Source organism: Phragmites australis, chromosome 10 (genome assembly GCF_958298935.1).
Source record: "Phragmites australis chromosome 10, lpPhrAust1.1, whole genome shotgun sequence".
Lineage (NCBI taxonomy): Eukaryota > Viridiplantae > Streptophyta > Magnoliopsida > Poales > Poaceae > Phragmites > Phragmites australis.
Window position 1 is genome coordinate 5,605,471 of NC_084930.1, and position 10,468 is coordinate 5,615,938.

A 10,468-nucleotide genomic window follows, 5' to 3' on the forward strand; every position below is an offset into this window, starting at 1 on the left:
GATGCTTGACTTTGTATTATGCATTTGAACTTACTCCAATCGAAGGTCCGAATTTGTATACATCGTTTGTCTCGTCTCGTGATTAATCTCTACACTCGAAGATACCTAATCAATTCACAGACATATTGTTGGGAATTAATCTTCGACATAAGGTATGTTTTCCTTAACCACCTTGATGCATTGCATTTACCTGAACAAGATAACTCCTGTCACTTCTAGTGTGGACATTTTTCTGAAGTTTTGTTCTGGTACAGGCTTCCAAACTCGTGAATGCGTACTACCTTTGCAATTTATCAGTGCCAACTCTGCATGCAAACAAGACATAATCTTTCTGAAGTGGAGCATATGTCCAGATGTTGTCCGGGATATAAGAATCGTCTTACGCCGAGAGGGCTCTTGTCAGGTTCGCATTTTTCCCCTTCTTGTACACTCTGTGGGCAAGGTTCCTGCTCCAGGTTCCACTTCCGATTCCAGTTTCCTATCATCTGCAGACAGGCACATCGCAGTCACGTTACTAGAGATGTTGTGGTTGTATTATGTGTTTGAACTTTAATATACTGCTATGTTGTATCCGTGGGAGCAGCAGCCGTTGCTGAGTGGTTTAAATATTCATCTCAGATCTCGCCTTCTTATTTTTTTTCCCCTGCAGGGACCGTTTGTGACGCAAATGTGTACTGCTATGGATCCTACATTTTGCGGAGAAATGCAAATGTTTTTCTCCTCTTTCAAGTGCTGGAGCAGTGTTGGCTCTAGGTCGACTCCTCGTGTTGCTGTTCTTTAATTCTCCTCAGGATACTGTTAGCGTTTGATAACCTGCGTCTCTATTGATCAATCCTTGGAAGGGAATTCATATTAGTGCCTGACACTCTAGTGCCATATTGCTCTATGAGATGGGGATCTGAGTAGTCTGTCGTTAGTCACGATAGCCCTGCACGCTACATTCTGAGTTGCACAATTTCGCACTCAGTATGTCCTCGTCCATTTCATATACAGTTTCAAAACATCAGGATACTACTCAACCTGAGTTTCATTTTCGACTATCAACAATCCAAGAGAAAACAGAGCAATTCTACAAATTTAGTCAGGATCATGTCAGACATCCTCTGCAGTAGAGGAGCTAATGTAGAGGGTGAATAGTTTTCTGCATTAGCACCCACTCAGAGCTGTCAGTTTCACGATAGGATGATGGATGAGATTGATTGCTACAGTAAATACTACACTACAATAGTGGCCGCACAATAGTTGAACTATCATTTCTGCAGTAATTAGTGGTTAATTAGACTGTAACAGTAAACTCATTTTACTGTACAAATAGTGCCCTAGAGGTATTAACCGTCGTTAATGCAGAGGATCCGTGTCCATGGATGTGCGTCCTGCCTGGGGACACCATCTTCCCAACCACGGAGGCCGAGTCGTATGCAAAATGGCCGGAGAAACTGCAAACGGAATAGAAGACGAGCGGTGCACGAATGATGATGCGGATCCAGAGGTGAGAGCAATTCTTTTCTCAAAAAATTCATGCTCCGTTTAGCATTTGTTTTAGGGTAGTCTGTTTAGCATTTCAATTTTAGAAAAGAAGACTAGTATCGTAGAATTATTGAGATGGTGCCATAAATAGATCTAACTCCCAAATACACACACTAGGTAAGGTAAGATCATCTTCTACATATTATCTTAATATAATAAAATTAAAAATAGTCACCTTATTCGCTCCCGAGGTCTAAAAATTACCACATTAATTGATAAAAAAAAAGAAAGATTTACACTGTTACTAATTGTCATGAGCCCAAATTACAACGGTCTACATCTGTTAGGAGATCACACGAAAGAGATGGAAAGAAATATTAAATTGGAGTCCTATACCAAATTAGATTCCTATTTAGATACTACTACCTCCGTTTTCGTTTACTTATCACCGATTTTTTTACTGTAGCAATTTTGATCTTACGTTTTTCAAAAAAAATACGAATATTTAAAAGTATAAATACTAATAAAGTATATTTTACGACAAATCTAATAATACAAAAGTTATAGATATATATAAACTGGTGACAAGTAAATAAAAATAGAGGTAGTATTATTTACAGTATGAAAAAAAAGGTGCTGATCAAACCTGATGGAGAGTCACGTACGGCTCGTACTTGACGGACTTGACCGTCGAGAACGAACACAGCACCTCCTTCTTGACGCATATGTTCGCGCCCGGCCCCTGGCCGCAGCGGTCCAGCGCAGCAGGCACGCGCAACGAGCGACGGGACCGAGGCTAAGGACGCAGACACGAAGGCGAGCCCGAGATACAGGGCCTAGACGACCATGACGAGATGACTATAGTCGTCTCTCATCGGACTGCGGCCTGACCGGATTCACCACAGCCACGACGACGAGAGTGGCCGCCAGGGCGGGGAGAGAATACGTCGAGGGAGACCGTCAGAGCGGAAGAAAACAGAAGAAAAGGAGGAAGGTGAGCAGCAGGGACTGACCAAGCTCGGCATGTCTGGCTGCGAGGTGCTAAGATCGGTTTGACAGCCAAATTGTTGTGCCTCAGGTCGCTCCGTTGGTCTAAAGGATCAATCTTTAGCTATAAAGGAGGACATGGGTAAGTCTTGGCTCAGTTTTGTTCAAAAGTCTTACCACAAAAGGGAGGCGGAGTTGTTCAAAAGTCTTGCACGCCCATGGCCTCGGCGGCTGCGACCACGTCCACGGCTGGAGTTGGAGTTGGCGCGATCAAAACCGTCATGACATGGGGACAAAGAGTCTGTGGAACCAAGTGCCGCACCAGCAACAAGGACGGCGGTGTCAGTGGCTTGCTTGTCACTGCTGGCTTGCGAGAGTTCTTCAATTGTCAAGTAATCATGAGCCTGCATAAACGTAAGGAAAGAGTGCAGAACATGCAGAATGGTACATATAACGCCAAACTTAGAGTTGAACCCTCGGATCATCTAGTAGACCAGTGCTCGATCAGAGACCGACTGATCACAACCTGCAAGGGTGTTGGTGAGCATCTGTAGTTTAAGTACACCGAGATGGAGAGATCGCCTTGGCTGGGGCTGTGGAATTCAGCCTCAAGATGGGCGGCGTGGCTGAGCTTACTGTGTTGAAAGATATAATAGTTTGAATTGTTTGGAAATTAGATATGCAAGATATGGTAGTTGCTGTATAGATAAAATAGTCATATCTTGCTAAATCATTGTGATTGAGTCTTGATTGTACACGACAACATTGCTGCCTATATATACATGAGAAACCAGTCGGCAATGGCATGCAGAAAAATCCAAATCTTCACATGGTATTAGAGCCACCTCTATCCAATCTACATCCATGAGTATCACCTCAAACACATTTATGGCCAACACCTCGATATCCACAGGGGTCACGACGAGTGCGAGCTTCATCCCAACGCCCTCGTTTGGCCATCTGATTAGCATGAAGCTGTCACGTGATAATCATCTTCTTTGGAAGGCACAAATCCTTCCGATCCTTCGCGGCTAGCATCTGCTTGGTTTCATCGATGGAATAAAGCTTGCGCCTAGCAAAACGGTGGCCGTGACCACCGACAGCGGTGCTACTCAAGTTGAAAATCTAGAGTACAACGTCTGGCTCCAACAGGACCAGATGGTCCTCAGTACTCTGCTGGCGTCTCTCTCTACATAAGTACTCGGTCAAGTTCTTTTCAAGAGCTCGGCTGCAAAAGTTTGGGCGGCGCTCGAAGATATGTTTGCATCCCAGTCTCGTGCTAGGGTCATGCAACTCCAGAAGCAGCTCGCCACGGTCCATTCACAAGGTGAAATCTTTAGCGGATGCGCTAGCAGGCGCTGGACGTCCCTTGGAGGAAGAAGAAGTCGTCATCTACATGTTGACAGGTCTGGAATCAGAATATGATCTGCTCGTTACATCTGTCACGACGAGGTCAGAGCCAATCAACCTCACAGATCTATACGCTCATATGCCGAGTTTTGAGTCATGGCTAGAGCACAACAACTTGGTGTATCAAGCCGGTGGCAGGTCTTTAGTCAACTCGGCATCACATGGTGGCCGAGGAAATCATGGTGGTCGTGGCGGTCGTGGTGGACACGACCGTGGCCGCGGTGAGCGATAACATCAGAGAAGCAGTGGTGAGACGGTGCCGTGTCAAGTGTGCGGACGCTTCAATCACACGGAGCTAGATTGCTATCATCGCTTTGACCACTATTATCAGAGCGAGAAGAACCGCGCCCTTGCTGCAACATCCAGCTACACCATTAATCCATCGTGGTACTCGGACACCGACACTACTTGTCAGAGGGTTAACTCGTGTCGCAGGGATCCTGAGGGACCCCTTTTTAGAGATGGGTATAAATACGATGGCTGGCGGGGTGGAATGATCTAGTGCAGAACGAAGTAAATGCACTGGGGGTTAGACAAGTTCGGGCCACACGGAGGCGTAACACCCTACTCTTGTATGGATACTATAAATGCCCTGAGAATGTCCCTCAAGGATGTTGCTGGTTACAAGAATGTTTGTCTATCTTAGAGCCTGGGGCTCCTTGTTCTTCGGTCTGTGTGTATCTGATGGCTTTGGGTGCTCTTGGGCTTCTCGATCTTCTCTTCTCTTCTCTACTCACTTATCCTGGGATTTTCCCACTTCTTAGAGATTGTCTAACTTGTCGAGCTTGTTCAGAGATTTTTAGCGCCTGTCTTTGTCCGTGCTGCTGGCTGCTTTAAATACCCGCCGGCAATAGCGTGCCCCGAATGGGAGGGCACGAGTTCCAAGGCACCATAAATGGAAAGGGCGTCAACATAGCCTCTGTGCGAAGTGACCGAGGGTGGAAAAAGCGCCCCGCGCCCGGTCATCCGTCACCATAAATGCACTGGCAACGGGCGCCGTAGAGAGGGCCCACCGGGCAATCGCAGAGCGGCCCGGCGTGCCCGCCCTGTCTTGTTCTCCTGCCACAGCAGTGCGACAGACGGAACGCCTCGGCCCTCACAACGTTATCCCGAGACGTGCCGGATGGCACGGGATGGGACCCGTGCATTTAATGTCCCCACGCCCTTCTGCCAGAATGTGGCAGGAACTGACACCGAGCGTGGCGGGAGCAGTTGGAGGTGACAGGCCACGCGCGCTCTTAAATGCGGCCTCGGGCCTTTGACTGGCTAACACCTCATCAGTGGGCCCCTGTGGGGGCCACTGTCAGGGAGCTTCCTGGGTCGTCGGGGAACCGAGTGCTCGGGGGTCACTGTTCACCTCCCCGAGCACTCTCTCCCGAGAATGCCCTTTCTTGATCCTCGGGGAACCAAGTGCTCGGGGGTTACTATTCACCTCCCCGAGCACTCTCTCCTGGGCATACTTGTACGGATCCTCGGGGGACCGAGTGCTCGGGGGCCGCTGCACGCAGCCCCGAGCACTCTCTCTCGGAACTTCCTTCAATGGGTCCTCGAGATACTTGGGTGCCCAGGGGGCCACGCTCGCGGCCCCAGGCACACGTCTCCCGGTACTTAACTTTCCTGGTCGTCGGGGGACTCGGGTGCTCGGGGGTCACCGTATACTTTCCCGGTACTTAGACTTCGCAGATCATCGGGGAACTTGGGTACTCGGGGACCACTGACTGTGGCCCCGAGCGCCCTCTCCCGGGACTTAATCTTTTTTCCTTGCGGAGGAGACCCCGCGGAATGGCACCACGTGGCGGATTGTTGGCATGGCCTCGGGATTCGGGGACCCCCGGTTCCTGATTCACCGACACTACTGATCACAAAACAGGGGAGTTTGATAAGCTCTCTGTTCGGGAAATATACACCGGCAAGAAACAAGTGCATGCAGCAAACAGAGCAGGTATGTCTATTACACACATTGGTCGATCCAAGTTACATACTCCATGCAAGTCCTTATCACTAAATGATGTTTTGCACGTTTCTAAAAACACACAAAAATCTACTTTTCATTCATCGCTTGACAACAGACAATAATGTTTTCGTTGAATTTCATCGTGATCATTTTTTCATCAAGGATCTTGCCACATACCCAGAAAAGCGTTGTCCATTGTCAAGCCAAGTAGGGAAGCGTGGCATCATCGTCTTGGCCACCCTTCCTTCTCAGTGGTGGATGAAGTTATCAGCAGCAACAAGCTTTTAGCTTCTAGTTAGTCCAATAAATCTTAGTCTGTGACGCTTGTCAATAGGGCAAAAGTCATCAATTATTGTATTCCCGTTCTGAAAGTGTGTCAAGGTCTCCTTTAGAGTGTTGTTATCTGATGTTTGGGGACCTACATGTACCTCAGTTAGTGGAAACAAGTACTACGTTAGTTTTATAGATGATTTTAGCAAGTTCACATGGATCTATTTTCTCAAGAATAAAGCCGACGTTCATAAAGTTTTCATCAAATTCCAAACACATGTTGAACGCTTGCTAAACAAAAAGATCATTCATTTTTAGTCAGGGGAATATAAAAAATTACACTCTTTCTTTGACCGAGTGGGAATCTCTCATTTTTCTTCTTGCCCTCATACGCATCAACAGAATGGCTCAGCAGAGTGCAAACATCGCCATATAGTTGAAATTGGTCTCTCCTTGCTAGCTCAAGCATCCATGCCAATTTCCTTTTGGGATGAAGCCTTCCAAACAACACGTTTTCTGATTAATGGTTTTCCCAGCAAGTTTATAAATTTGTCCACCCCTCTTGAACATTTATTTCAAACCAAACCAGATTATTCTTTCCTCAAAACATTTGGTTGCGCTTGTTGGCCTCATCTCCGCCCGTATAATGATCGAAAGCTTCAATTTCGTTCCAAGCGTTGTGTGTTTCTTGGTTATAGTAGTCTACACAAGGGCTACAAATGTCTCTATCCTCCAACTGGGAGAGTGTATATCTCTCGTGATGTGGTATTTCATGAACATGTTTTTCCTTTCGCTGAAATACACACGCCCAGAACTGATCAACCACTCATCGATTAGATTCCTCTTCCACCCTTCACCATGTTTCAACCTTCTAATCGCATGGATAGTGTGGAACACGGGGGAGATCATGTGTGTGATGGACATACTTCTGCTGCTAACAACTTTGTGTGCACTAATGGTATTGTTCCTAGTTTTAATTCACAGGAAAGTGATCAATCATTGACCGATGGCCAGGAGGGTAGATATGATCATAATCCCACTGCTGATGTGCCGATGGATGAGTCTCCAAGACAACAACACCCAATGAGAACCAAGCTGCGAGATAATATTGTCAAGCCCAATATATATACTGACGGTACAGTTCGCTATAATGTACAACGCAACCATGGTTTTCTTTGTGTGACCGAACCAACAAGTCACGTTGATGCAATGAAGGAGCAGAATTGGAAGGATGCCATGGATCAAGAGTACATGGCTTTGATGAAGAACAAGACATGGCACTTGGTACCCCCACAATGCGGTCTAAACATTATATACTGTAAATGGGTGTACAAATTGAAAAAGAAAGCATATGGGTCAATTGAAAGGTATAAAGCCCGGTTAGTTGCCACAGGCTTCAAACAACGATATGGCATCAACTATGAAGATATGTTTAGTCCGGTGATCAAAGCCACTACTATCGACTTATATTGTCTTTGGTTGTATCTCGTGGATGGAGACTAAGGCAATTGGATGTGCAGAATGCATTCCTTCACGGCGTTCTGGAAGAGGATGTGTTCATGAAACAACCTCCTGGTTATGAAGATTCACGCTTATTGAGCTACATATGTAAGCTGGACAAGGCTCTATATGGATTGAAACAGTCTCCCAGGGCATGGTATTCTCATCTGAGTGCCAAGTTGCAAGATTTGGGCTTTGTTCCCTCACGGGCTAACACATCATTGTTCATTTCATATACAATCATGGCAGAACTATTATATATATGTTGATTTATGTTGATGATATCATTGTGACAAGCTCATCAGACCAAGCTGCGACCAAGCTGGTCCAAGATCTCCAAGCCAAGTTTGCTATATAAATATCTTGGTGATCTTCATTATTTCTTGGGAATTTAAGTGAAGAAAACCGCTGAAGGTCTTATATTGTCACAAGAGAAGTACACCTTTGAAGTTTTGATACGTGCAAGTATGCAATATTGCAAGCCTAGTAGCACACCGATGTCAACATCAGAGAAGCTGATGAAAAGAGAAGGAAAGGAGCTGGTAGCATCTGAGGCCACAAAATATCGAAGCTTGGTTGGAGCCCTACAATATTTAACACTGACCCATCCTGACATTTCCTATGCAGTGAACAAGGTATCTCAATACATGCAGACACCTACGGATCAATATTTAATAGCAGTAAAACGAATTCTATGGTATCTCAAGCATACACAAGGTGTGGATCGCAAATACGAAGATCGTCCTCCACTTAGGTTAGCACATTTTCGGATGCAGATTGGGCGGGTTCATCTGATGATAGAAGATCAAAAAGTGGGTTTGTTGTATTCTTCGAGTCAAATTTGATCTCATGGAGTTCACGAAAACAAGCCACTATTTCACGGTCTAGCATAGAATCCGAATACAAGGTGTTTGCAAATGCAACGGCAGAGATAATCTGGATTCAATCCTTGCTAGGAGAGCTCGGAATTTTCCAAGGGAGAGCACCATGTCTTTGGTGCGACAATCTCAGTGCTACATACTTATATGCCAATCCTGTGCTTCATGCAAGAACAAAATACATTGAGGTGGATTTTCACTTTATTCGAGAAAGAGTGGCACAGAATGCACTGGCGATTCGATTTGTTTCGTCTCAGGATCAGCTAGCTGATGGATTTACAAAACCAATCAGTTTACAACAACTCAAACTATTACGACACAATCTCAACCTATCAGGTTGTGATTAAGAGGGCGTGTTGAAAGATAGAATAGTTTGAATTGTTTGGAAATTAGATACGCAAGATATGGTAGTTGTTGTATAGATAGAATAGAGTCATATCTTGTCAAATCATTGTGATTGAGTCTTGATTGTACACGGCAGCATTGATGCCTATATATACATGAGAAACTAGTCGGAAATGGCATGTAGGAAAATCCAAATCTTCACATGCTGCCGAAGAATATCATGTGGCGATGTGACTAGACAATGTATGCGGTGGCCGATTGCTTCATGACCATGTCTAGGAGTTCTTTAGAAATAGTGGCTTAGATCCACATGCCGATGGTGAGATTCTCCTGAATCTAGTCGGTGTCACCATTGCGAGGCTTGATATCAGCTACATGGGACTGCAGGGTGAAACAATCGAGGATGATGAGGAATAAGGTGCGCCACTTGGAGTAGTTGTTCGATTGAATATGAAGCATGAAAGTGGTCAATGACTTGATGTTGATGATGTGGATGGCATGAGAAAGGGGAACATGACTGGATGGAGCAGTGGGGGAAGTAGGCACAGCCGGAGTGGGCAGCATGGGAGTGGTGGGTGTGTCGCCGGCAGTCGAGGAGGATCCACTATTAGCCATGACGAAAGGACATTAGTGCTCTAGAATAGTGGCCACTGATACCATGTAAGAGGTACGATCTCAAGTGCTTGGCTTTATTGATCATGTGCAAGCGCTATTTATAAATTACAAAGGGTTACACAGATATATCAGACTCATAACAGATCCAATTAAACATGCATGGATGACGTGCAACACACAAGCGATGCTAAAGGAGTACGTGCGTAGCTGGTGGTCATTGAGAGATCAGAGGAGTCGAGATGTTGAGAGTCAGAGACCATTGAGCTGGAGGAGCCATTGAGGCATATAAAACGATCTCCTAACATTATCTACTCACTCTAAATGCAAATATAAGCGGTTTTACCTTTCTCAACTCTTTTCGAAATATAAGTCATTCTAAAACTTCTAGACACCTTTTCTTTTTTCTTTATTCCTTATCTTTACTTAATAAATACTAACACTCTCATAAATAAATGAACCGTCTTCCCAACACAGTACTCCTTTCGTTTCTTTTTATAGGGTGTATTAAGATTTTAAAAGTCATTGAAAGTATACTTTAACCATCAATTTCTCTTATAATATTTATCAATTGCTACCAAATCCATATCTTATTAAAATATCAATAAAATAGGAATATATTTATATAACTTTTGTACACTAAACTTGTGCATAATTTGACTAATTATTGGTCAAAAATTATGATATTTGATTTTTTCAAGTCCTAATATTTTCTATATTTTGAAATGAAGTGAGTATAAACAAAGGACAATAAAGTCGTTTGATCTAATTTTTTAATCTTATTTACAAGTCAAAACAATCTATATTAGTAATCGGATGAAGTAATTTATTTTGTTGAGTTTCTAAGAGTCTCTCGATCTTAAAATATCATGCTTTGATTTCAAGCTTGCTCGGGGCAGTGCGACGCCATGGCCGATCCATTTTCTTTCTTGATGTCGTCTCTGCGTTCCAATCGCTCGGGCCAGAGCAAGCGAGAAGGACGGGGCAGATTTGCTTTATTTCTTCTTGCCGTCTCTACTATCCAATCGATCCGGCTAGGCAAGGT

General features: G+C 44.7%; 1 long non-coding RNA gene and 1 other non-coding gene across 2 annotated transcripts; one reads left to right on the forward strand and one right to left on the reverse strand.

Moving 5' to 3' along the window:
- Positions 1-1,088: 1,088 nt before the first annotated feature.
- LOC133883632 (uncharacterized) lies at positions 1,089-2,539 on the reverse strand. The gene is made up of 3 exons (XR_009902926.1): positions 2,481-2,539; positions 2,114-2,353; positions 1,089-1,436 (listed from the first exon to the last, which is right to left on the reverse strand). It is a non-coding gene; the product is annotated as an uncharacterized LOC133883632 (long non-coding RNA).
- Positions 2,540-3,820: 1,281 nt separating this feature from the next.
- LOC133883783 (small nucleolar RNA Z247) lies at positions 3,821-3,959 on the forward strand. The gene has a single exon (XR_009902992.1). It is a non-coding gene; the product is annotated as a small nucleolar RNA Z247 (small nucleolar RNA).
- The last annotated feature ends 6,509 nt before the right edge of the window (positions 3,960-10,468 follow it).